The 25896-nt window shown below is 34.2% G+C and overlaps 2 protein-coding genes across 3 annotated transcripts in view; one reads left to right on the top strand and one right to left on the bottom strand.

Moving 5' to 3' along the window:
* The window catches only part of LOC140162507 (actin, cytoplasmic-like), an 84704-nt gene extending 64150 nt beyond the window's left edge, over positions 1 to 20554 (bottom strand). Inside the window, exon 1 of the mRNA XM_072185752.1 lies at positions 20381 to 20554. The gene's annotated coding sequence lies outside the window, so the exon portion shown is untranslated. The remainder of the gene's footprint in view (positions 1 to 20380) is intronic.
* A 4700-nt stretch (positions 20555 to 25254) lies between these two features.
* LOC140162506 (nucleolar MIF4G domain-containing protein 1-like) overlaps positions 25255 to 25896 on the top strand; it is an 85271-nt gene continuing 84629 nt past the window's right edge. The window contains exon 1 of one of the 2 annotated variants that reach the window (XM_072185749.1): positions 25255 to 25319. The gene's annotated coding sequence lies outside the window, so the exon portion shown is untranslated. The remainder of the gene's footprint in view (positions 25320 to 25896) is intronic. The other variant, XM_072185750.1, reaches the window with a different exon arrangement.

Here is a 25896-nt window from a genome sequence, read left to right as displayed (position 1 = left end):
CTGAAGGGGTGTGACGCAATATCATAATTTGCCCCAGTACTTTAGTGACTGACAAGTAGAAAAAAGGGGGAAAGGAGAGAAAAAGAAAAGAAAGTGAGAAAAATTGAAGAGAAGAGAAGAGAAAAGTTAAATTGCACGTAATTTAGTAGGCCTATGCATGTAAGTAGTATTGAGGGAGGGCACTTTCGGAAGGGTAGAGGACGCAATATCAAATTCCTACCAGTTTTAGTGATTGACAAGAAAGAAAAAGAAGAGAAAACATGGAAAAGGTTAAATTGTACGTTATTGAGTAGGCCCAGGATAGTATATAGTAAGCCTAAGTATAGGCCTGTGATTATTATAGGCAGTGCTTAAAGGTGGGTCCTTGGCCCAAAAGCCTGTGAAAATTACTGCCGGCCCGTCGATATGTATATGTAGGGCCCGTGACATTTTGTCACCAAAGTCAGTATTTAAGACGGACTTAGGTCTATTACTGACTTTAACATATCAATCCATGCATGCTTTACCTGAAATTACGAGTCTGAAGTCTTATATCTAAGTGTCATCAGTGGACCAGTGTAACATTTTAAATTTTGCAAATTCAGTTCGGGCCTTCTTTTTGTTTTTGTTTAAGGCAATAATATAGTGTAAAAATGATGCACCAAAACAATTTTCCAAATTTTCCATTTTAAAACTAAATTTTTACACAATAGGCCTAGGCCTAATAATGTAAATAGGCCATACAGTCCCCATGCAAATGGCTTCAATTGGACCTTCATTTTTGCTTCTGCTATGGACATCCACGTGTTATTTTGAAAGCAATTGTTAATATTAGACAATAATGGTGAAAACATTTCTATGGCTTCAATTAGGCTTTCGTTTCACCAATTTGCGGCTGTTTCAAACTAAAATAGTACCCAATAATAGTGCTAAAATTGATCCAAAAAAATGACAAATGGCTTCAATTGGGCCTTCATTGTCCAAAGGTTTCTAGCCTCTATTGCCCCCGGACGCTGGTTGCCCTGATATATAAGATTTGTAGCCCTTTTGTACTTATTAGCCAATATTTGACCATTTTCGTCAACGTTTTCCCCCTTAAAAGTTGTCTTTCCCCACTTTGTTCACCCTCTGAAAAAGTGCTTGCTACGTCACTGCCTCTAAGGGGTCAAAAACCCTCTCAAACACCCTCTCCTCCCCCACTTTTCTGATAGGGTGGACGTCCCTGTTGGTGCCACATGCGACGTATTCGCCGGTCATTTGTCGGACGTTGAACGATTGAATATAAGACGCCTGCAGGATTATTAGCGGCCACAACGCATAGAGAAACGAACGGGAATCCGGTCGTTTGTCAGACGTTGACCCCCAAATCCGGTCATTTGTCGGACATTGAACGATCGAATATAAGACGCCTGCAGGATTATAAGCGGCCACAACGCATAGAGAAACGAACGGGAATCGGACCCCCAAAGCCGGTCATTTGTCGGACGTTGAACGATCGGATATAAGACGCCTGCAGGATTATTAGCGGCCACAACGCATAGAGAGACGAACGGGAATCGGACCCAAAATCCCACCGAATCTTCTGCCGGACTGGTGATTTTTCCACCGAATAAAATATTTTTGTATTCGGTGATGTACGTTGATCCAGTCCGTCGTAGTGTGACAGACCTATTAGGGAACAAACCAAAAGATCGATGAAAACGTATTTAAACATAACTAATGTAGTTTTTAAGGAAATTAGCTGACTCCCTCCCTATAACGAAACCCGTGATGAGTTAAAAACAACATTGATATTTTTAAGAGTTAGACGACAAACGCAATGAGCTTTATACAGTGGCGGCATCATGATTTTTTTTGGGGGCGGGGGCTTGGGGGGGGGGGGCCATGTGAATTTAGGGGATTGACAAATTTTGCGCAAAGTTGCCGCAAAAAGTGGAAATTTACGTAATTTTGGAGTTTGGGACACAAAACTGGGGGGGGGGGGACATTTTCCTTGCCTCCCTTGCCCCCCGTAGTGCCGCCACTGGCTTTTTATTACCCTTTGCTCATAGTTGATGTGATGCCTTCTATATTTTCAACATGTTCTAAGGGACCGTTCAATGTTTAGAGTGGGGAGTGGGAGTTTTAAGGGGGGCTTCCGAAATTTTGGGTATCTTGTGGGGGAATCTTAATTTTTTCCTTGAACCATGGGGGTGTTAAGTTTTAAACACTATAGTATAAAAAAAATGGGGATACAAGTGGGGGTTCCGAAAATTTTGAGCGGACCCGCATTTCTATTTGTCAATTTTTTTTGTCAAAACCCCACCCTATGGGGTAAATATTGAACGGCCTCGAACCATGTAAAACACATAGATATGGGCACAAAGAAAATTTCCTTTGTGCCCATATCTATGTGTAAAATAGTCCATATCCCTATGTATGCTTGTGTGTTGTCTTGTCACTTTGCCTTTGATAAAGATCCTATAGACCTACTAGGATGATAGGATCGAAAGCTCAGACCCCGAAAACTTTTGAATTTCACGAAACAGACTATTTTTGGATAAGCAGTTTCCCACAGCTCACTTTTAACTGCATGGAAATGTATTAATTTTACCTAGTAATAACCCAATTTACACGGTGTTTTTGTTTCAAAACTGTCAAAAGAATTTTAATTTTGCCCGACAAATAGATGATATCCATATACCCCTATGGAAAACATGCCCTTAGTTTCCCATACAGGGAGTGCAGATTTCAATTGGAACACCCATTCAGGATAACCCCATTTGGAGTTTACCATTCACACTCAAATGTAGTTACGTATTCAGGTAACCCCATTTGAAATTCACACTCCCTGTGTGGAAAATTAAGGTCATGTCTTCCATAGCGGGTGTATGGGTTCTAACTGGAACAGCCCAAAGTTAAAATAGATAACCCACTTTGCCATACAGAAGACATTCAAAAACCTGTGATAAATCTTTCATCGGATGCTCCGTTAAGTATTCATTATAGAACATATGTCTCGGCTTTGAACTTTCTGTTATTCAAGTCTTATACCTTTATATCTCATCAGGCGATGATTACATTTAGCCCGGTATAGAACGATTGTGAAAAATTAATATAACCGTAGGGTTATACGCTGAATAACCCTTTCCTCTCATGGTGTAATGCTATTATGCGTCAATATAAAAAAGTTTTGATATATTTTCTCAAAATATCAAGAGCTATCTCAAGAACCCCTGAACCAATACTGGGCTTGTTTGTACTCATTTTAATGCCCTTTTCATGCTGATTTCAAATATGGCCATGAAAATGTATAATTTCTTAATTTTTAATTTTTCAAGAAAATTTTGAATTTGTCGTCTGCAGTCGACATCGGCGTGGAGAGGGTGAACTTGTATAAAATTATAATTTAAACCAAAATATAATAATGTTTAAAAATTGTCGTCTTTTGTTAACAACTTTAAATTCTGCTTGAGAAAAATATATCAAATAGCTTGTTAGCCAAGTCTCCTATTAATTGATTTTTTCCCCAGATCACTTTGAAATTATTAGACACGTTTCAAAGTTTGCGAGTCTTGAGTGTTTATTTAATCATGTTGATACCGTAAAGCTTCATTCACAGGTCCATCGCTCGCGATCTTGTTGTTTCTTACTAACCAATGAAAAGAATTGTACTTGGCAATGCAATAAGTAACAGACCAGCTGATTGGTCCTAATTAAATCGTTCATCATCATGGGCGATTCAACAATAAATTGGGCCAAAACCAATTATGGATTAGGTATTATTGGTTTAGATGGGTTGATATAGATTAGCGATTGTAATGAAAGATAAACTTGTGTAAATTGCGTTACTTGAACCGTGTTTGAACTTCACCGAGTTCAGGAAATGCATTGTTTGTAACGTCTGTACTCTTAATGCTCTGCGTGCTAGCCATGCGCTTCGAAATATTTTCTCAAAATATCAAGAGCTATCTTAAGAACTACTGAACCAATACTAGGCTTGTTTGTACTCATTTTAATGCATTTTTCATGCTGATTCCAAATATGGTCATTTCTGAAATTTTTGAATTAAAAAAAATTGAAACATCTCGTCTGCAGTCGACACCCGCGTGAAGAGAGTTAACGTCTATCTGCTATATCATAAGTTGTTATAACATTGCCGAATATTATATCTCATAATACTATACTTTATGTCTCAAATAATTTCTGCTAAAGTGTAAATTATTGTAATATTTATCGCCATCTATACTTACTATAGTATTCATTAGTACCTACTGCTGATATATAGCATTGCTATCTAATATTAATTCCTATAATGGTACCGATATTGATTGTAATCTACTTTTGATAGCATTTTATTTTGTGGCTCATATACTTTTACTACTGATTATGACATTTGTATTGCTATCTGCTGATGATAGACTTTAATGCTGTCTTCCTGAGTGCTATCTATACTGGCATTCATTATATATGCTATACTAATATTGATAATTATCTACTTTTGACAGAATGTTATATTATTTGTGGCTGATATACTTTTACTACTGATTATGACATGTATTACTATCTACTATTGATAACATTTATAATTTGTTATTTACTAATGATAGCATTGATATCTACTGCTGGTAGCATTGATATCTACTGCTGGTAGCATTGATATCTACTGCTGGTAGCATTTATTGCTCTCTACTGCTGATAGCATTTATTGCTATCTACTGCTGATAGCATTTATTGCTATCTACTGCTGATAGCATTTATTGCTATCTACTGATGATAGCATTTATTGCCATCTACTGATGATAGCATTTATTGTTATCTACTGCTGATAGCATTTATTGCTATCTACTGATGGTAGCATTTATTGCTACACTGATGATAAGCATTTCTTGATATCTACTGATAATAGCTACTATTGTTATATACTTATGATAGCATAGCATTTACTAATGATAAAATTTATTGCTATCTACTGCTGATAGCATTTATTGCTATGCTGATAGCATATATTGCTATCTACTGATGATAGCAATTATTAATATATACTGATAGCATTTCTTGCTATCTACTGCTGATAGCATTTATTGCTATCTTCTGCTGATAGTATTTATTGCTATCTACTGCTGATAGCATTTATTGCTATCTACTGCTGATAGCATTTATTGCTATCTACTGCTGATAACATTTATTGCTATCTACTGCTGATAGTATTTATTGCTATCTACTGCTGACAGCATTAATTGCTGTCTACTGCTGACAGCGTTTATTGCTATCTACTGCTGATAGCATTTATTGCTATCTACTGCTGATAGCATTTATTGCTATCTACTGATGATAGCAATTATTGCTATCTACTGCTGATAGCAATCATTGCTATCTACTGCTGATAGCATGTATTGCTATCTACTGTTGATAACATTTATTGCTATCTGCTGCTGATAGCATGTATTGCTATCTACTGCTGATAACATTTATTGCTATCTACTGCTGATTAACGTTATTGCTACCAACTGCTGCTAGCATTTATTGCTATCCACTGTTGAGAGCAATTATTGCTATCTACTGCTGATAGCATGTATTGCTATCTACTGCTGATAGCATTTATTGCTCTCATACTACTGATAGCATTTATTGCTATCTACTGCTGATAGCATTTATTGCTATCTACTGCTGATAGCATTTTTTGTCATCTACTGCTTATAGCATTTTATTGCTATCTATCGATTATAGCATTATTATTTTACTGATGACAGCATGTGTTGCTATCTACAGCTGATAGCATTTATTGCTATCTACTACTGATAGCATTTATTGCTATCTAGTGCTGATAACATTTATTGCTATCTACTGATGATAGAATTTATTGCTATCTACTGATGATAGCATTTATTACTATCTAGTGCTGATAACATTTATTGCTATCTACTGATGATAGCGTTTATTGCTATCTACTGAAGATAGCAAATATTGCTATCTAATGATGATAGCATTTCTTGATATTTACTGATGACAGCGTGTGTTGCTATCTGCATTTATTGCTATCAATTGATGATATCAATTAATGCTATCTACTGATGAATGTATTTCTTGATATTTACTGATATTTACTGCTGATAGCATTTATTGCTATCTACTGATGATAGCATGTATTGTTATCAACTGCTGATAACATTTATTGCGATCTACTGCTGATAACATTTATTGCTATTTACTGATGATAACAATTATTGCTATCTACTGATGATAGCATTTCTTGATATATACTGCTGATAGCATTTATTGCTATCTAATGATGATAGCATTTTATTGCTGTTGCTATCTACTGCTGATGACATTTATTGCTATCAACTGCTTATAGCATTTATTGATATCTACTGCTGATAGCATTTATTGCTGTTGATATCATTTATTCCTATCTACTGCTGACAGCATTTATTGCCAACTACTGCGCTGATAGCATTTATTGCTATTTACTGATACCAACATGTGTTGCTATCAACGGATGATATACTTCGATCGTCTGTGTGAATTTGAACAGAGCCTTTCAATGGACATACCTTCACCCATTTTGCAACATTTTCTTATTTTTATTAAGATTGCTGCACTTATAGATTTAATGCTGATACCATGTATTTGACAGCAGCACTATTTTTTTGTTTCCGATAGTTATTTATTGACCATACCATAGTGGTGTCTCTTTTTGATACAGGTTACTATAAATTACTTTCCTCTAAATCTGCACGTCACATGAGTTCAACTTCCCAATGAATAGGTATGACGAACTAACATTGACACCTCAAAATCCCTTAAGAATAGAGTTCATCAGGGAATTGGTGTCATCCGAGTAACATCTTCATGTTCAGAGGCAGGCAACACCTCAGGCGAAAACTTAGCCTCATTTACAGGCACTTATCAATTGCAAAGGCGATAAATTTGTATAAATATTTTGAGACTGTTGAGGAGACTGGGAATATAAAAGTCTCGCATAGTTGACAGATTCACCTCTCGTCGCTCAGAGGAAGTTTTTCCAAGGAGGGTTTCTTATGTTACCAAGTTTGTTTGTTTAAACGTGCTAAAATGTAATGGGGGTAATTTGGACTTGGACACCTTGTAATGAAGCGTGTAATGCAAATGTTGCATGCAAAAGTTACTCCATTTAAAATCTACACCCCCGTTGAAGATTTATGAAAAGTTTTTCACAGAGGGAGTATATTTTTCAAACGGAATTGGCTATATATGATTAATTATTTTGAAACCCATACTTCCCTTGTACATGGCTTTACCTATATCTTCCACAACTGTTACTTCAAATGATGTTACCCAATTGTATATTCTATTTGAAACCCATACTCCCTCTGAGGAAGAATGTAGATAAATTGTCCACATGAGGGGTATGGAGTGTCAAACGAAATGGCCAATTTGTATATTGAATCAACTTGTTTTGCGAAAAGTATAATAAATAAGCAACTGTCATTATGAATAAGTCAATACTTTTACACACCCTGAAATACTTGCTAGTGTTTGCAGGAATGTGTATGATGATGTACTGACATCTGTGATGAAATCGTAAGACTGTTTTAACAATTTCCAAACACTGTGTAAAATATCCCAAAGTTAAAGAATTTCTCACACGATTTGTCAATAAATTACTGGTTTTCTACAGATTTGAAATATAGTCATATTTTTGCATGATTTGTTTGGAATGTTATGCGATTTTTTTTATTTTGATGGATTGCATTTAATTGTTATAGCTATAAACAGTTCAGCATTTGGCATCATCATGAAGAATAAGATCAATCCCTCTCCGAATTTTCTCGCAACAAGTTCAGTGCATAATATTCCCCAGCGATCCACTGTGTGCTTTTCTAAAAATCCCTGCTGAATTCTATTTTACACAACAGTGGGCAAAATTTGGCTTAATTTAATCGAAATCGGTGAAAAATATGCAAATTATTGAAGGTGACTCACGGTTGCGCGTTCCATTTTACCCAATTTACATCATTTGCGGTCTGACTTTGAATAACAGAACGAACGTTCAATCAGACGAGTTTGACGTGAATTTGACAACTAGACTGGTGAAATGGTTTTATGGTAGTGGGTTTTCTTAATGTGTTTTGATAATAGATTGGTTCAGATAACTGAACGGAATTTAAAATATATATTATTCCAGAGCATACAAAGACCATGAAACCAGCGAAGAAGGTTCTTTTAGTTCTCTTTTTTGTTAGTTGGGCCGGTATTCACAAAAGGACTATCCAGAACTAAAGTTAGTCTTCTTTTCTGAATACCGGCCTTTAAAAGGACATTTCGTGATCCACAGCATCACCCCCCACTTTTCTCAAAAAGAGTTGAGATTTTTATACCACTGGAAACCTCTGGCTACATAATGTTTACGTACAAAAAAATTCTTGCAGATTAATTCGTTTAGCAAAAATATCGTGAAATTTGAATTTCGTTCTGGTATATACCAGAACGAAATTACAACATATTGCCAACGGAGCAGTGTAATATACTTAATCATGCATAACTCGCAAAGACAAAATCGGAATCAACTGAAATTTTGGGAATGAATTTTTTTCGTGGATAGCTACTGAAAAATGTCACAATAAGAGGATGCTAGGATCACGAAATACTCCTTTAATTCCAGATATGAGCCAAAATGGAATGTCAAAGAAGTCATTTTACCGTTTTCGTCCTACTATGATGCAGTTCCTCATTGTTTGTTTGTTTGCTTTTGTTTGTTTGTTTATAATTGTGTTAGTTTCCTTGCCTGGTATCGGTATGGATCTCAGTTTTCTTGTTTCTTGCATTTTTTCCTTCTTAATGATTTTAGTAAATGAGGCTAGTTTTTAATACATGCACGATTTAGTCCATACGCCCATTTTTTAAAAATTTCGTATACGTACAACAGTCTGCTATATTGATAATTGATTTTAAAGAATCAAACAAACTTTGAAGCCTATGAACTAAAATATTAACTTTGTTATATTTTCAAAGGATAAACTTGTTTCGTATAAGACATGGCATAATATTCAACCAAAACACGCATTGCTTAAACACAAACCATTTTTCTGTTTCAACAATTGCCAAACATAAATAATAGAAATACCAATAATAACATTACGCCAGTTGTATAATGTACTTGTATATCAACAGTACGTTTATGTAATAATATATCAGATGTCAGTTCCTTTATGAGAACACCGCTAGTTGTAAGTCAAACCATGAAGTAAAGAAAAGGTCCATAGTTACCTTACCTTACTGTGAACTTACGGAAAAGATTCGGCTGTTCCAAGTGAATTCCACACACCCCTATGGAAGACATGACCTACATCACTCTCACACAGGGGGCGTAGATTTTAAATGGAGTCATCCATTCAGGTATAACCCTTTTTAAAATGCACACTCCCTGTGTGAAATATTAAGTTCATGTCTTAAACAGAGGGTGTATGGATTTCAACTGGAATAGCCCATTTATTGCCGACATCCCATAGCGCATCCAGGGAACTTCATTTCAATCGTATAGATTTCAGCGGTGAATAAATTTATTGCTTTATTTATGTACTACTGTATGCCCTGGATGCCAGCAAAGGCGTACTTTTGGACACATTGAATATAAATATTTATGTTCGCGTGGTCCTGAAAGTATTCTTCTATTACTTTCTCCTGCTGATATCGATATTTATTTTTTTACTGCTAATTATTGCTATCTACTGCTGATAGCATTTTGTTATATATTGTTTTAAATCATTTATTGCTATCGACTGATGATAACAATTATTGATATCTACTTTGGATAGCATTTATCATCTACTGCTGAATACATTATACTGCTAATAGCATCTATATCTATCTACTATTGATAACATTTAATTTAATGATGATAGCTTTGATTGCAATCTACTGATGATGGCATTTGTTGCTATCTACTGGTGATAGCATTTATTGCTATCTACTGATGATAGCATTTATTGCTATCTACTGATGATAGCATTTATTGCTATCTACTGATGATAGCATTTATTGCTATATATACTGATGATAGCATTTATTGCTATCTACTGATGATAGCATTTCGTGCTATCTACTGGTGATAGCATTTATTGCTATCTACTGCTGATAGCATTCATTGCTATCTACTGATGATAGCATTTATTGCTATCTACTGATGATAGCATTTATTGCTATCTACTGATGATAGCATTTATTGCTATCTACTGATGATAGCTTTTATTGCCGATTATAGCATCTATTGTTATCTACTGATGATAGCATTTATTGCCGATTATAGCATCTATTGCTATCTACTGCTGATAGCATTTATTGCCGATTATAGCATTTATTGCTATATGCATAAGCATTTATTGCTATCTACTGCTGATAGCATTTATTGTTATCTACTGATGATAGCATTTATTGCCATCTACTGCTGATAGCATTTATTGCCGATTATAGCATTTATTACTATCTACTGACGATAGCATTTATTGCTATCTACTAATGATAGCATCTATTGCTATCTACTGATGATAGCATCTATTGCTATCTACTGATGATAGCATTTATTGACGATTTATATAGCATTTATTGCTATCTATAATGCTGATACATAGGCATTTATTGCTATATACTGCTGATAGCGTCTGTTTGCATCTATCATTGATTTGTCCGAACTATCATGTTATAATAAATGTGATACCAACATATTCATGCCCAACAATTTATCACATTTATTTACATCAGTCTATTGTGATGTGATCAAGCAAAATCAGTCGGAAGTCGGATACTGATTTTCATATTTAGCCAAACAAAGACAATAATTCTTTTTTTGCATATTGTTTTGGAACACTTCCACTGTTCCTATCTTTATAACGAAATGTTCAATTTCAATGGGGTTTTCTGCAAAATGTGACTTTGCAAATACTTTAAACAATCATGTAAAAAACTGAAAATTGAATATGCCCAACTTCAGACTGATTTTGCTTGATCACACCAACTTTATGGCCAACATTTTAGCACATTTATTTATGTTAGTCTATACCCAGCAAACACAAAAACGTTTTAAAAACGTTTTAAATAAGTTATATTTTGGCTTTTGGTTTAGGTAAAAACGTTTTAAGAACATTAAAATGTCGGGTTATATAAAGGTCATGATAACGTTTTAAAACGTTTTGTATGAAAACACACTACAACAATATTTTTAAATGTTTTCAAAAAATGTTATTGTAAACTATTTTTGCAAACATTTTTGCCAAATATTTTGTAAATAGTTAAATAACATTATGTTAAAATATGTGAACCCAGCAAACACAGAAATGTTCTTAAAATGTTTTTTCCAAAACCTTTTAATAACATTTAAATGTCGGGTTATATAAAGGTCACGAAAACGTTTTTAAAACGTTATTGAAAATATTTTGGGCAAACATTTTTCGCAAAATATTTTTTCAACCCCAAAATAACATTCTGTTTAGAATGTTTTGTATCAAGTTTTCAAGAATGTTCTTGGAATGTTATTAAAACGTTTTTATACCCTTTATATAACCCGACATTTAAACGTTTTCTGTAAAACATTTTTTGTTTGCTGAGCAGTAGATTATCAATAAAATGTTTTTTAAGGTTATAAAAACGTTTTATACTCTTAATATACCCTTTATATAACCCGACATTTAAACGTTTTCTGACAACCTTTTATAACCTTTTGCGAATGATGTCGAAAACGTTTTGTGTTTGCTGGGTATGCCATCATCTGCAACAAGTTAATTAAGGATCCTACACCTGCCGCCACCAGAGTCAGGTGCTTTTGCTATATTTAGTCAACCATATTTCTCCTGATAATTACAGGGTGCACAATCACAACAACCTTAACTAATTAATTGCTAGATATTAACCATCCTGAAGCAGGTGCAAAGGCTCACTGACAAAACAAAATCCTCCAACAACCCTATTTTGTAATCACATAATGACGTGGTATATCAAAAAGGGCCACGTTTGGTCAGGTTATCAATTTTGAGTGTTTTACATATCTTTAATAACGAGATATTTTGCTCCATAATGCCGTGTTCCCCAATGAAATCGGACATTCATAAGCGAAGATATTGAGTTCGGAAGTTATAGTATTATAAAATCGGCCTTTAAAAATATTGACAATGTTGAGAGTAGGAATTACCTTGAAAAATGTCTCAAAAAATACAAGATGCCAGATATATTCTGGTCTGAAACCCATGATCAGACAATATTTTCACTATTATTAACATCACAAATTCGCAACAAACCCAAATTGGGAAAAAATAACCTCGGGCAGATGTTTTTTGCAATTTCTCCATTTACGATCCTGCCCAAAAATGTCTCGTTTCGATTATCATATCCTTTTTATTTGAGTTCAGGCTGATGATTTAGACTGAAACTTTGTCTATCTAATCACCAGAATCACCCTAATATACATATAATGTAAAAACAAACACAAAAAATCTCAGGTTCATATTGACTGGAAAGTAATCCAGAAATGCATGTCAAATCACACTCTTGCATTTGACATTTATGCTGTATGCTTTTTCCCATTAGATATTGAGTTATGACAACAACAAAAAGGCCTAATAGGTGAAAACTTCCGAAAACGAAAGTTTTCGCTATTTCTTCCTTCCATGAAAATTCATGCACATGGGAGAAATAAAACCACAATGAGTTTTGGGACCCATACATCTCACCGTGAGTGTGTGCTTTATTGAGTTAAGGGGTGGGGTATGAACGTTTGGACAGTATTTATTGTGGGACATTAGAGCACATCAGACATTTGCATTCTGATTTGCATGCAAATAATTTTGATTTTTTGATATTCGCAATGTAATACACATTTTATGGCAAATGATTAAAAATTGATATATCAATAATATATCAAAAATGTGAAAAATATTTAATAATTTTAATAATTTGTCATAAAATTTGTATTATTTCGTGAATTTAAAAAAATGAAAATTATTTGATATCAGAAAGACATTCTTTGTATTCAGAATGCAATTCGATATGTCTGATGTGCTCTCATGTCCCACAAAAAATACTGTCGAAACGCTCAAAACGGTCATTCCAGATCCCTTAATGTTTCCGCACAAACACCGCTAGTTCAGGTACTGCTCCGACTCACCTTATTTGCTTTTTTATATTCATTAAGTTACTGATTATGGTGTATCTGCATGTCAAAATAATACTCCCGTAAAAATTCTACAAAATTTGCCAGCACCCATTTCATTATCCGATAACACGACCTTGTCTTTACTATCTGATGCTTGTAAAAATACTGCCTGTAACGAGTTAATTATAAAATGAGTATCTCTCTGTGTACAAGAAGTATGATGGTAGATGCCAAAGGTCTCCATTAAGGTCGGATGTATAAAGTTACTGCAATGTTATTCCTAGAGTTATGCCATTATTAATGATTAGATATGACAGTTGGTAAAATATAATCAAGAATTATGGGTCACTTGTCGCTCAGTTTTAATTTCGTTTATTGCTAAAAGAAATCTTAGAAGGGCATTTCGTGATCCCACAGCATCACCCCCCACCTTTCTAAAAAAAAGTTGAGATTTTTATATCACTGGAAACCTCTGGCTACATAATGTTTATGTACAAAAAATTTCTTGCAGTTTAATTCGTTTAGCAAAGATATCGTGAAATTTGAATTTCATTCTGGAACGAAATTACAACACATTGTCTATGGAGCACGGCCCTGATTTGGTAAAATGATCTAACTTGAAAATCGCTGTTTTGAGAAAAAGAGCTTTTAAGTTTGAACACTTGACGTTTTTCGTTTTGTATAAAATAAATTATTAAACACATCTATATATCTTAGAAAATATAACAATCTTATTATTTGCACAAGTTTGGCTAATTTGGTTGAGTAATTTTGAAATAACAACCATTTTTAGGGAGTTAGATTCTTTTGCATTGTTTTACCTTGTAATAAAAATAAACAAAGCGAGACTCATTTATTTGGTAAAATGATCTATCTTGAGATAGGTTGTTTTGCCGTATTATCATTAATGTGTTCTGGCGCTCTCTAGGGGATCTTGGCTAATGCGGTAAAATGATCTAACTTTGAGATAGGTCATTTTACCATATTAAATACACGGAAAGTGACAAAAAAAGTGTCAAGATAGGTTCTGCTATACACATAATCATGCATAACTCGCAAACGCAGCATCGGAATCAACTGAAATTTTGGGAATTTAGGCTTTTTTTCATGGATATGTACTGAAAAATGTCATAAAAAGAGGATGCTAGGATCACGAAATACTCCTTTAAGATTTAATTTACAAAATTATTTTGCAGGTCAGAATGTTGTCATAACTTATCCTATTCTTGGCCAATTCCTCAGATTACTGTTGTTGCAAATGGAAAATTTAACAGAATTTATAACATCAGCCTAAACTTTTAAGGAAAAAATTCCAACTTGTCCAAAATTATATTCTCTCAATTTCTGCTCAGAAAATGTGAATCGATTGTGTCAAACCGAAGAGAATGAACAAAAACTGTAATTTCCCTATACGCTCCAATGCAAAGTTTCACTACCATAACTCCAGTTCCGGGAGTAAGATTGAAAGATAGAGCAAAAGCCAGCATGTCCGACCCACAAAATATGAATTATTTGATCTAATAAAAATAGGGCTTGTGAAAACATAAAGACGCAAAATTACCATTTTCAAATGAAATTCAGATTTTAATCAACTATATGGACCTTACTTTTTAATCAACATATTTTTAAACCGGGGTTTTTAGTCATACTGGACCTGTAATTATTTTACCATAGATTTTATGCTATCTACTGAAGATAGCCTCAAGATACGTTATGATTGTTAATAATTATAGTTTGTTATCATAATATATATAAAGAAGACTTCAGACAAAACAAACTGCGCGGACTTCCACACTGGATTGAATAGAGGCAATCACTATGGACCACAATAGCCTCATCCCTATGGCATAGTCCAATAACCTCAATTACATAATCATAGTGCAAACTTTGACCTCAAGTTGCAGAGTATGAGTTTTTGTACTCAAATTTTCAAAGTTCATTCAATGAATGTACAAATGTATTGGGGTTTAAGAACTGTGCCCCTGATAGATGAACATGTTATGGATCCTATGGTTTAAAAAGAGTCAAATGACACTCTCAAGTCCAGAAAAAAATAATAACTATATCTTTGGGTTTTTAGTTTTGTATTATATCTGAAATAGAAAAATTGGAAATCAAGATATGATAAAGATAACCAAAAACGGGTATATACTATCTTGAATGTTCTAACATAAGGTTAGGATATGAGAAATACCTGCCTATTGGTCAAAAAGAAGTTTTCATATCAAATGGACAAATCAGCAACATTGTTAGAATAATTTTACCGCGCCAAAAAATGGGGTGAATTATTTGCAAAGCTCCATTCTGATTGGTGATTAAAGTGAAGATATCACGCAACTGACCAATCAGAGGCAATGTTAAATCGGCAGGTAGTGCTCAGAGGGTTAGGTTCGTGTTCTATATCCCTGATACTCATCCAAATCAACTGACTTTTTATCTCAACACACAAAACGAGGCCAAAGATGCTTAATGTTTGGATAGGTTTTAATGCTATCTACTGAAGATAGCCTGAAGATATGTTATGATTATTAACAATTATGGTTTGTTACCAATCCAATATAAAGAAGATTTCAGACAAAGCGGACCACATCGTCTCACGCTGATAGGGAGCTTATACTTGTTAAGACATTTATTTTAATACCAATTTTTGGGATGAAGTTTTGATCATGTACCGTCATCAAACACAAAAGAAGCTGCAGCGGATTTTTTGGCATGTTTGTGTTAATGTATTATTAATTTATTATGTATTATTAATTTTAAGGCATGTTAAAGAAAGATAAAACAATCAAGCAATGCGTTTATTTATGTTTTTTATGTTTATTTTTGTTCTTTGGGATTAAACCAATAGGTTTACGAAGAATTTCACCCACCAACTTTAAGCCTAATCGGGCGAAGTTAAAATTTAGTCACTAGATGACCTTTGACCTCGAATGACCTCGATTTTATTTGTTATTACTTTTACAATACACCAGACCTCATCTCATTAAAAATGAAAATATCAAATTTGACATTTAATAAAATATTCTCCAATTTAGAAATAATTTCTTTGTATCCCAGTCAGCTTTGATGCCCAAATAAGGAAGTTGTGAATCACAGGATGCATGGTCCTGGTTTTGTCACCAACTAGTCTATATTTTGCGGTGGTGTAAATTTCACGCTCCGATAATTTTTAATTTCAATTACGATCGATGAAATAAAATTATTTCATAGTGAATCCAGATTATACGTTTATTATATCTAGTTAACTTTACACCGCGAAAAAAGTATACGTGTTGAAACCATGAAAATAAACCATTGTGAAAATTTAATTAAAAAAACATGACCTACTTTAATGTTTGTAATGTATTCCATAAGTAATAGGAGGTATCAACCCCCTTTTTTGTCGAATACATCAAAACAAATGCTACCTCAGAAGATACTAGGCAATACTGCACATGTTCGTAAATATTTGATACAAAATTATCGCTGCAAATACAAGATTTCATCATGCTATTGAAAATATGTCAAACTGAAATTTACTTAAAAATTGTCATAAAAGTCTGCTCAATTGGGAGGGATGAATCCCTAGGATGAATCAGCATCCGCACGAGAGGGGACAACCGCTCAATTTCAGGCAATGCACACGGCGCTTTCGAAACCATACTGATCTCAACTGACGAGTCCGATTAAAATTGTCTTATCGTGCTTTGTGACAACCTTGATTTTTTGTTGTTATTTATTTGTGTATATTTATGAATCAACCAGAAAGTTATATTCTAAATAAACCTACAGATATTATTTTCAATAACAGCCGTATTTAGTGCAAGCTTATGTCGGTTACTAAATAGCCTATGTTAGCTTTAGACCTACACTGTTTTTTTACCATTGAACAAAATACAACAGCATAACTAAACTTCCCTTTGGTAGAATTCATTATCAAGATTCTTTTCTTGGCGATTTTTTGCGAAACAAAAACGCAATTTGCATTTCAAGAGGTCTATTCCTTTGTATGGTTATATCTTTATACGATTTTCAGATTGTGTAGTTCAGGAAAATGGAGAAAAACAGTAAATTAAATTGATCTATTCTAACTAACCTTTACTTAAGGTTAGCAACTATTTTAAACTGTTGCGATTTGGTAGTTCACAGCATCTTGCGAATGGTTGTGAGCTTTGTCAAAAATTGCATTGATCATTTCATAGCGAGTGTGTAGAAGAATTCAAATATCACAGATATACTTTCTACGTCCTGAGGTTCTAGAGTTATGTTGTGAAGAGGGCTGGAACAAGAACAGTTTTATCAAACGTACATTAACAACAATAAATCAAGTAAGTTTTCGAAGTATGATTTATAGAATAAACTTTTGCAAAACATCAAAGTGTTATTTTGCAATAATATATTGATTTAGACAATGAAACTCGATTTTTTGGCAGCTTCGACCACTAACACCGCATCTACCCTTAATATCAACTCAAAATGCAGTTGTGCCTGAGTCCGCCGTACCTCTAAATGGATCTAGACCAATGTGGTTTATATAAAGCATCATATGGATAGCCCGCAATTGTCAGTGACCATTTTGACAGATTCGGTTAATTTAGTTTGGCGTTGAATATCTCGCTACCAAGCGATGGTGCCGTGTTACTTTACAGATGTGAACAATACAACTTTCACTTAGGTTTCATGGTCCTACATCGTGAATGATGCATGTGTGTGAAGCTGTGTATTATGTTTAAAGTAATTCAGATTTTTACATTATTCTGCGTATTTTCTCCGTCAATTAAGCTTTTTTAAAACCTTTTTTGGATGGAGCGCTGATGGGTTGGTACATTTGAAATTACACCTTTGATCGCATAATGATATTTCAATTTTCCCATTCCATAAAAAAGAGGTTCTTCTACTGTCCTGTATGGAGAACCTTAAGGGGGTACGAAAGGCAAAATCAAGTTGCTCTGATTGAGATTAAAATAGACTTGTTGCAGAGAGATATGCAAAATAATCATAATTCTAAAATTTGAGCCAAATCGGACAAACGGTTTTTGAGATATTGCTGTTGAAAGATTCTTTGTATTCTATTGTTTTTGCCAATATATTGATGAAGTTAATGAGGAAAATTTGCAAAATGTGCTCATTATTATTAATTTTTGCCAATATTTTCCCAATATTTTATGAATAAACCTTCATACTACTTTTACCTTTAAAATTTTGACCTGAAACTTTGCCAATGTGTCTCTATGACCTAAACCTTTAACATGTGATTTTTCCCGCTCATCTAATTTGCATATTGCATAATTAATTAGCCTTTTGTATAATGCTAATTAATTATGCAAATATGCAAATTAGATGGTAAGCGGAAAATCACATTTTAATCTTTTAGGCCATAGAAACACATTGGCAAAGTTTCATGTCAAAATCATATGAAATAAAAATTAGTATGAAGGTTTATTCATAAGATATTGGTATAATATTGGCACACATGAATATTCATGAGCACATTTTGCCAATTTTCCTCATTAACTTCATCAATATATTGGCAAAAACAATAGAATACAAAGAAACTAAAAACATGTATATCTTGACAACCGTATGTCCGATTTCCTTCAAACAAAAACTATTTTGCTCAGTGTACTTAGCTTAACTTATTCAATCTATTCAAATGGTTCTAAATTCAGTTTCTGTTTTCCAGAAGCATCGTTTCGAACCACCTTAAGGTAGTACTACACCCCTTGACAAATTTGTGACTATTTTTCAATTTTTCTCGAAAAATAATAACACACTGGTACCAAAAGTTATGTAGGCCTATATTATTATAAGGAATCCAGTTACAACACTGGAATTGCAGTGACTCAAGACAAGCGGTACGTTATTTATGATCAGAAAAGAGGTACCGCTAGAATGTAACTCATTTCTTAACATATGTAATGAACCACTTATCTTGAATCACTGAAATTTCAGTGAAGTAATTGGATTCCTTGCTCCTATAATATACATATTCTTTTGTTACCAGTGTGTAGTTTTTTGTTTTACTTGTTTGTTTGTTTGAGAAAAATGCAAAATTAGTCACAACATTCATCAGGGGTGTAGTACCACCTTAAATGGTCTTACGAAGAAATACAGCTAAATAAAGAGGTCCTGGAAAGGCCAGAAAGCACCATTTAAGTGTTCATTTAATCCTCAAGAAAAAACCTCTTCTTTCTTCAAGGTTCTACATACATGACAGTCAAGAATGAATTTTCTAAGAGTGCTTATGTTAATTTATCTACAATGGTGTGTAAATATATTCAAACAAAACAATTAACAGTTTACTAAAATTCAAGTAAAAAAAGCACTAATTTGGTAAATTTTATATCGATTTAGTAATGTAAAAAAAAAAATTCAAAGAACAGACCTTCAGAATAGGTAGTCGTTACTCTGAGTTTCATGCCTGGAAGGTCTGTTCTTTGAATTTTTATACGCTCTCCCTTTTGGGATTGAGCACTTTATTCAAAAGATAGTCTAACTTGAGTAAAATGTTGTTGATTTAGTAATGTAAATATTGCCAAATGCACAATTTGACCGCTGCTGTACTTTCAACTCATCCCTTCACAGCTTGGCCCTTTTTATATATAATTTACAGAGTTCAATGTTATTCTAGCATGGTGTTGAAAGGCAGGTGCTCTATCTCCCTGATCAAATCTCGGTTCTTCTATTTTAATTAATAAACTTCAATTCAAACAACTGACCGTCCACTCCAACACATTCGTCCCTCACGCTGTCCTGGGCATTTTCTAAAAATAAACACGTGCATGATGGAGGAAAAAGTTCGTCTAGCCGGGCTCACACGTGCTAACGGATGACAGCGGCATAGCATGATGAAATATTTATCTCAATTTTAAAGATGCGACAATTAATTAAACAGACCACCATTATTTTTATTTTCTTCATCAAAATATCAGCTTTTTGATAGCTATAGAGCTAATTGACTTACTACGTAAATGTTTGTACTTGACCGAATCAATTAAACAATATTATTGTAAAATAATAATGCAATAAAATAACAATAATTAGTTCATTAGGAAATTGCAGCCATGCAGAATCGATATTTTGCATCATGCAGTGAAAATAATGCGCACGATGAGGCTTTTATCATTTCTTGGCATCATTTTACAATATGAAATAAGGGGAATCCTTTGTTGCGGACCTCTATTTTGGTGAATTGTATGGAATTGCTTAGACTAGCAAAGATGCTAATGACCGATGCATGCAACGCCTCACTCAGCGTCTTACTTCCAAATTTACAAAGACATTTTAAATATGAAATAAAAACAATAGTTTACTTACGATTTTGAAGAAACCAAGAATTATAATATCCACAAGAATTTAATCACAGACCCTTTTATTGTTCCCATGCATCCACAAGGCTGGTACAATGCATGCAGCAGATTATATGGCGAGAGGAGCACCGTACTAACGTGTGTACGTCGCATACATGCATACGCTCCAATGCGAGCTTTCCTCCGGTCGTCTCAAACAGTTCTTGCATGTGCCCCGCCGGCGATTTATTAACCCTGCGCCTGCGAAACTGTTCATCCAAAAGGTATCGTGTAATTTTGCCATGTAAGTGGGGTGTACGTATGGAGTGGATGTATGGGGATATTTTATGCAGTACTATTATAATAGGCCTAAACTGTAGCCATACAATATTTTGAAAATATTTTAAAAAATATTTTTAGGAGGTGATCCGGAACATGGAAAGTCTACGTTGCAATGGTCGGTTCTTTTTCAGGTTTCTTTTTTCATTACAATAAAGAAAGGGTAGTGTAGAGTGGGTAGTGTGGGGTGGGTGGGTGTATTGTAGGGGTGGTCTATGTGTGTGAGTCTCTGGTTGCCGGCGTTTACAAGTAGGGGTGTGTGTGTGCCAATCTGCCAGTTATGTTTATCAACTGTGTTAGAATGTCGTTGGATTAGCTACAAGCTCAAATTTCACTGGATACACGGAATATATTGTACCCGACAGCAATTTGAATAAATCAGTAGGCTCTTATAATAGAAGCCGATTGAAACAAAGTTCTTCTTTTTTCAGAAAATAATAATCAATAGATGCTTTCATCAGTTATCAGGAGTATGATACAGTAGTAGCAATAACTACTTTCATCAATAGATAGCAAAAATGCTATCGGGAGCACATGTAGATATAGCAATAAATGCTATCAGCAGTATGATATCGATACATGCTTTCTTCGGTAGATTGCAAAATATGCTATCAGCAGAAGATAACAATAAATGCTATCATCGGTAGATAGCAACATATGCTATCAGCAGCAGATAACAATACTAGTAAATACTATCAGCAGTAGATAGCAACAAATGATATCAGCAGTAGATAGCAATAAATGCTATCAGCAGTAGATAACAATACATGCTATCAGCAGTAGATAGCAATAAATGCTATCAGCAATAGATAGCAACAAATGCTATCAGCAGTAGATAGCAACAAATGCTATCAGCAGTAGATAGCAATAAATGCTATCCGCAGTAGATAGCAACAAATGCTATCAGCAGTAGATAGCAATAAATGCTATCAGCAGTAGATAGCAATAAATGCTATCAGCAGTAGATAGCAATAAATGCTATCAGCAGTAGATAGCAATAAATGCTATCAGCAGTAGATAGCAATAAATGCTATCCGCAGTAGATAGCAACAAATGCTATCAGCAGTAGATAGCAATAAATGCTATCAGTAGTATGAGAGCAATAATTGCTATCAGCAGTAGATGGCAATAAATGCTATTAGCAATAGATAGCAATAAATGCTATCAGCAGTAGATAGTAATAAATGCTATCAGCAGTAGATAGCAATAAATGCTATCAGCAGTAGATAACAATAAATGCTATCAGCAGTAGATAGCAATAAATACTATCAGCAGTAGATAGCAATAAATGCTATCAGTAGTAGATAGCAATAAGTGATATCAGCAGTAGATATCAATAAATGATATCAACAGTAGATAGCAATTAATGCTATCAACAGTAGATAGCTATGCATGTTATCAGCAGTAGATAGAAATAACAAAGCAGTAGATAGCAATAAATGCTATCAGCAGTAGATAGCAATAAATGCTATCAGCAGTAGATAGCAATAAATGCTATCAGCAGTAGATAGCAATAAATGCTATCAGCAGTAGATAGCAAGTAGCAATAAATGCTATCAGCAGTAGATAGCAAGTAGCAATAAATGCTATCAGCAGTAGATAGCAATTAATTCTATCAGCAGTAGATAGCAATAAATGCTATCAGCCGAATATAGCAAAAAGTGCTATCAGCAGTATATAGCAATAAATACTATCAGTACTACAGAAGTAGATGGCAATAAATGCTATCAGCAGTAGATAGCAATAAATGTTATCAGCAGTAGATAGCAATAAATGCTATCAGTAGTATGAGAGCAATAATTGCTTGCTATATCAGCAGTAGATGGCAATAAATGCTATTGGCAATAGATAGCAATAAATGCTATCCGCAGTAGATAGCAACAAATGCTATCAGCAGTAGATAGCAATAAATGCTATCAGCAGTAGATAGCAATAAATGATATCAGCAGTAGATAGCAATAAATGCTATCAGCAGTAGATAGCAACAAATGCTATCAGCAGTAGATAGCAATAAATGCTATCAGCAGTAGATAGCAATAAATGCTATCAGCAGTAGATAGCAATAAATGCTATCAGCAGTAGATAGCAATAAATGCTATCAGCAGTAGATAGCAATAAATGCTATCAGCAGTAGATAGCAATAAATGCTATCAGCAGTAGATAGCAACAAATGCTATCCGCAGTAGATAGCAACAAATGCTATCAGCAGTAGATAGCAATACATGCTATCAGTAGTATGAGAGCAATAATTGCTATCAGCAGTAGATGGCAATAAATGCTATTAGCAATAGATAGCAATAAATGCTATCAGCAGTAGATAGTAATAAATGCTATCAGCAGTAGATAGCAATAAATGCTATCAGCAGTAGATAACAATAAATGCTATCAGCAGTAGATAACAATAAATACTATCAGCAGTATATAGCAATAAATGCTATCAGTAGTAGATAGCAATAAGTGATATCAGCAGTAGATAGCAATAAATGATATCAACAGTAGATAGCAATTAATGCTATCAACAGTAGATAGCTATGCATGTTATCAGCAGTAGATAGAAATAACAAAGCAGTAGATAGCAATAAATGCTATCAGCAGTAGATAGCAATAAATGCTATCAGCAGTAGAGAGCAAGTAGATAGCAATAAATGCTATCAGCAGTAGATAGCAATAAATGCTATCAGCAGTAGATAGCAATAAATGCTATCAGCAGTAGATAGCAATAAATTCTATCAGCAGTAGATAGCAATAAATGCTATCAGCCGAATATAGCAAAAAGTGCTATCAGCAGTAGATAGCAATAAATACTATCAGTACTACAGAAGTAGATGGCAATAAATACTATCAGCAGTAGATAGCAATAAATGTTATCAGCAGTAGATAGCAATAAATGCTATCAGTAGTATGAGAGCAATAATTGCTATATCAGCAGTAGATGGCAATAAATGTTATTAGCAATAGATAGCAATAAATGCTATCAGCAGTAGATAGCAATAAATGCTATCAGCAGTAGATAGCAATAAATGCTATCAGCAGTAGATAGCAATAAGAGCTATCAGCAGTAGATAACAATAAATGCTATCAATAGTAGATAGCACTTATGCTTTCATCGCAGATAGCAAAATGCTATCAGCAGTACAATAAATATTAGGCCTATAAGCAGTAGATAGCAATAAATGCTATCAGTAGATGGCAATACATGATATCAGTCAGCAATAAACTGAGCTATAGCAGCTGTAGATAGTAATAAATGCCATCAGCGGTAGATAGCTTTTCGGCAATTTTCCTATGAGCTTTTCCCAATTTTCCAATCGATGGGGGGTGGGGACACGTGCCCCCAGTGCCCCTATGACGCTATGCCACATAAATCACATAAATCCTCGATAGATTTCGATAAATGCTGCAGTATTTATTATAACTAGTCTGAATTATAGATCCTGCAAGAATTAAAAAGTTTTGACAGCATCAACATTTACCAAATTTTGAACATTTTAATTCTTTACAACTTCGATAGGCTATATACATTTTTGGTTCAGTTCCCTGTCAAAATTTGGCAATCGTGAAATACTAATTTTGATACAGCACCTTAATTCCACGCACGAGACAAGCACAGATGCCCTAACGTCGTGTTTTCGCTCCAATTACAATTTAATAATCTATAAATTTCCATAATAATCTACGTCTTTAACCTGAATTCAACCTCTGCTTGATGTAATAATAATTGCCTAGGTGATCATATAATTGGATTGGAGGGTTGACACTGGGACTTGAGTGGAGTAACTGTCTTGTGAGGAATGGGGTTTGTACGATATCTGAAGAATTCTGAAGGTTAAGAACTCTGTTAATTGGCTTATTGGCTTCCGTGTATTAGAAGCATTTTTTGTCTAAAACAAAAATACAAATACAACGCAAAACAGAACATAACAGAGCAAAGCAAAATAAGTAAAAATGAGCAGGCAAAAAAAAAAAAAAGCAAAGCAAAGTAGCAAAGTAGGTATACAGATACCAAACAAAGCAAAGTCACTCTTAGTAGGCCTATAACTTAATCAAACCAATTTCAAAATAAACAACACTAAACTATTAAACTTCGAGTGCAATAGGCCTATCCTTTAGATTCCGCAACAGGCCTAGACTTCAAGACTTATAATTAAGCCAAACTGCGCTCATCGGTTTCATCACTATGATTTGTCTTTCAACATTATTTAACAAAGAGAAAGTAAGCCGATAGCAAGAAATAAAATGAGCAAACAGAGAAAAACATAAAGCAAACGAAAAACATAAGCAAACGAAATAGAAACAAATGGCAAGACAAAAAACCCTCAAAATTTTTTTTGTCTAAACTTTAGTGACAAACATTTACAAAGAAATATATATAAAAGTAATGGGTCATGACTATACTAAGGGTCATAGATTTTTTTATACCAAAATGTTAGAACAAATTTTGGATCAACTTCGGTGCAAACCATGAAACCATTATGATGCGCATCCAATCAATCAATGATAAAGGCTTTTATGTCAGCCATGTCACTGACTGCAAGTTACGGGAATTCCCCTATAGAGGGCAGTGTTCAAAATGGCGAATTACATTGGAAGCTCCACGCGTGGATAGAAATCGGATTAATTTAGATTTTGTAAGTTAAGGAAATGGGATTTTGTCAAAATTTGGAATTCACAGTATTGTTAAGAAAGTAACCTTTTCGTTGGAAGCAGTTTAATATATGATATGTTCTCAAATTGTTGCCATTTCAACGATTTTTTATGCCTCGGCGTTGTTGGGGTCAAAATTTGGCACCCTTTCCATGTTTCCATATGTCATGGCATGTACGTTTAATAGCTCGAGATACCTAAAATACAGGTTTACATTTACTATCCTACATTCTTGCTGTATTTCAGCTAGAGCACCACAGGTAGATAACCCGTTTTTCTTAGAAGTTAGAACACATGAACAATACAAAAACATTAGTCCGACAATGTCCGAATAATCAGACCCAGAACAAAATATTAATTTCTGACATGATCTTGTACTGGGTCTGAACTGTTTCCATATGAAATCTTGATGGCAAATTGGACAATAGAAGCACATGGTTCTACGTGACAGCTTTTTAATCCCTATTCAGGTTACGTGAATCACGCTATTGTGGACCATCCTTCTACTAGTCACGATTATGCACTTTCAGTTTCCCACGCGTTTGAACGGGAATTGGATTG

Source organism: Amphiura filiformis, chromosome 10, assembly GCF_039555335.1.
Source record: "Amphiura filiformis chromosome 10, Afil_fr2py, whole genome shotgun sequence".
In the NCBI taxonomy this organism is placed as follows: Eukaryota; Metazoa; Echinodermata; class Ophiuroidea; order Amphilepidida; family Amphiuridae; genus Amphiura; species Amphiura filiformis.
The sequence above is the reverse complement of the archived record's forward strand: the minus strand, read 5'-3'. Positions and strand labels throughout refer to the sequence as shown.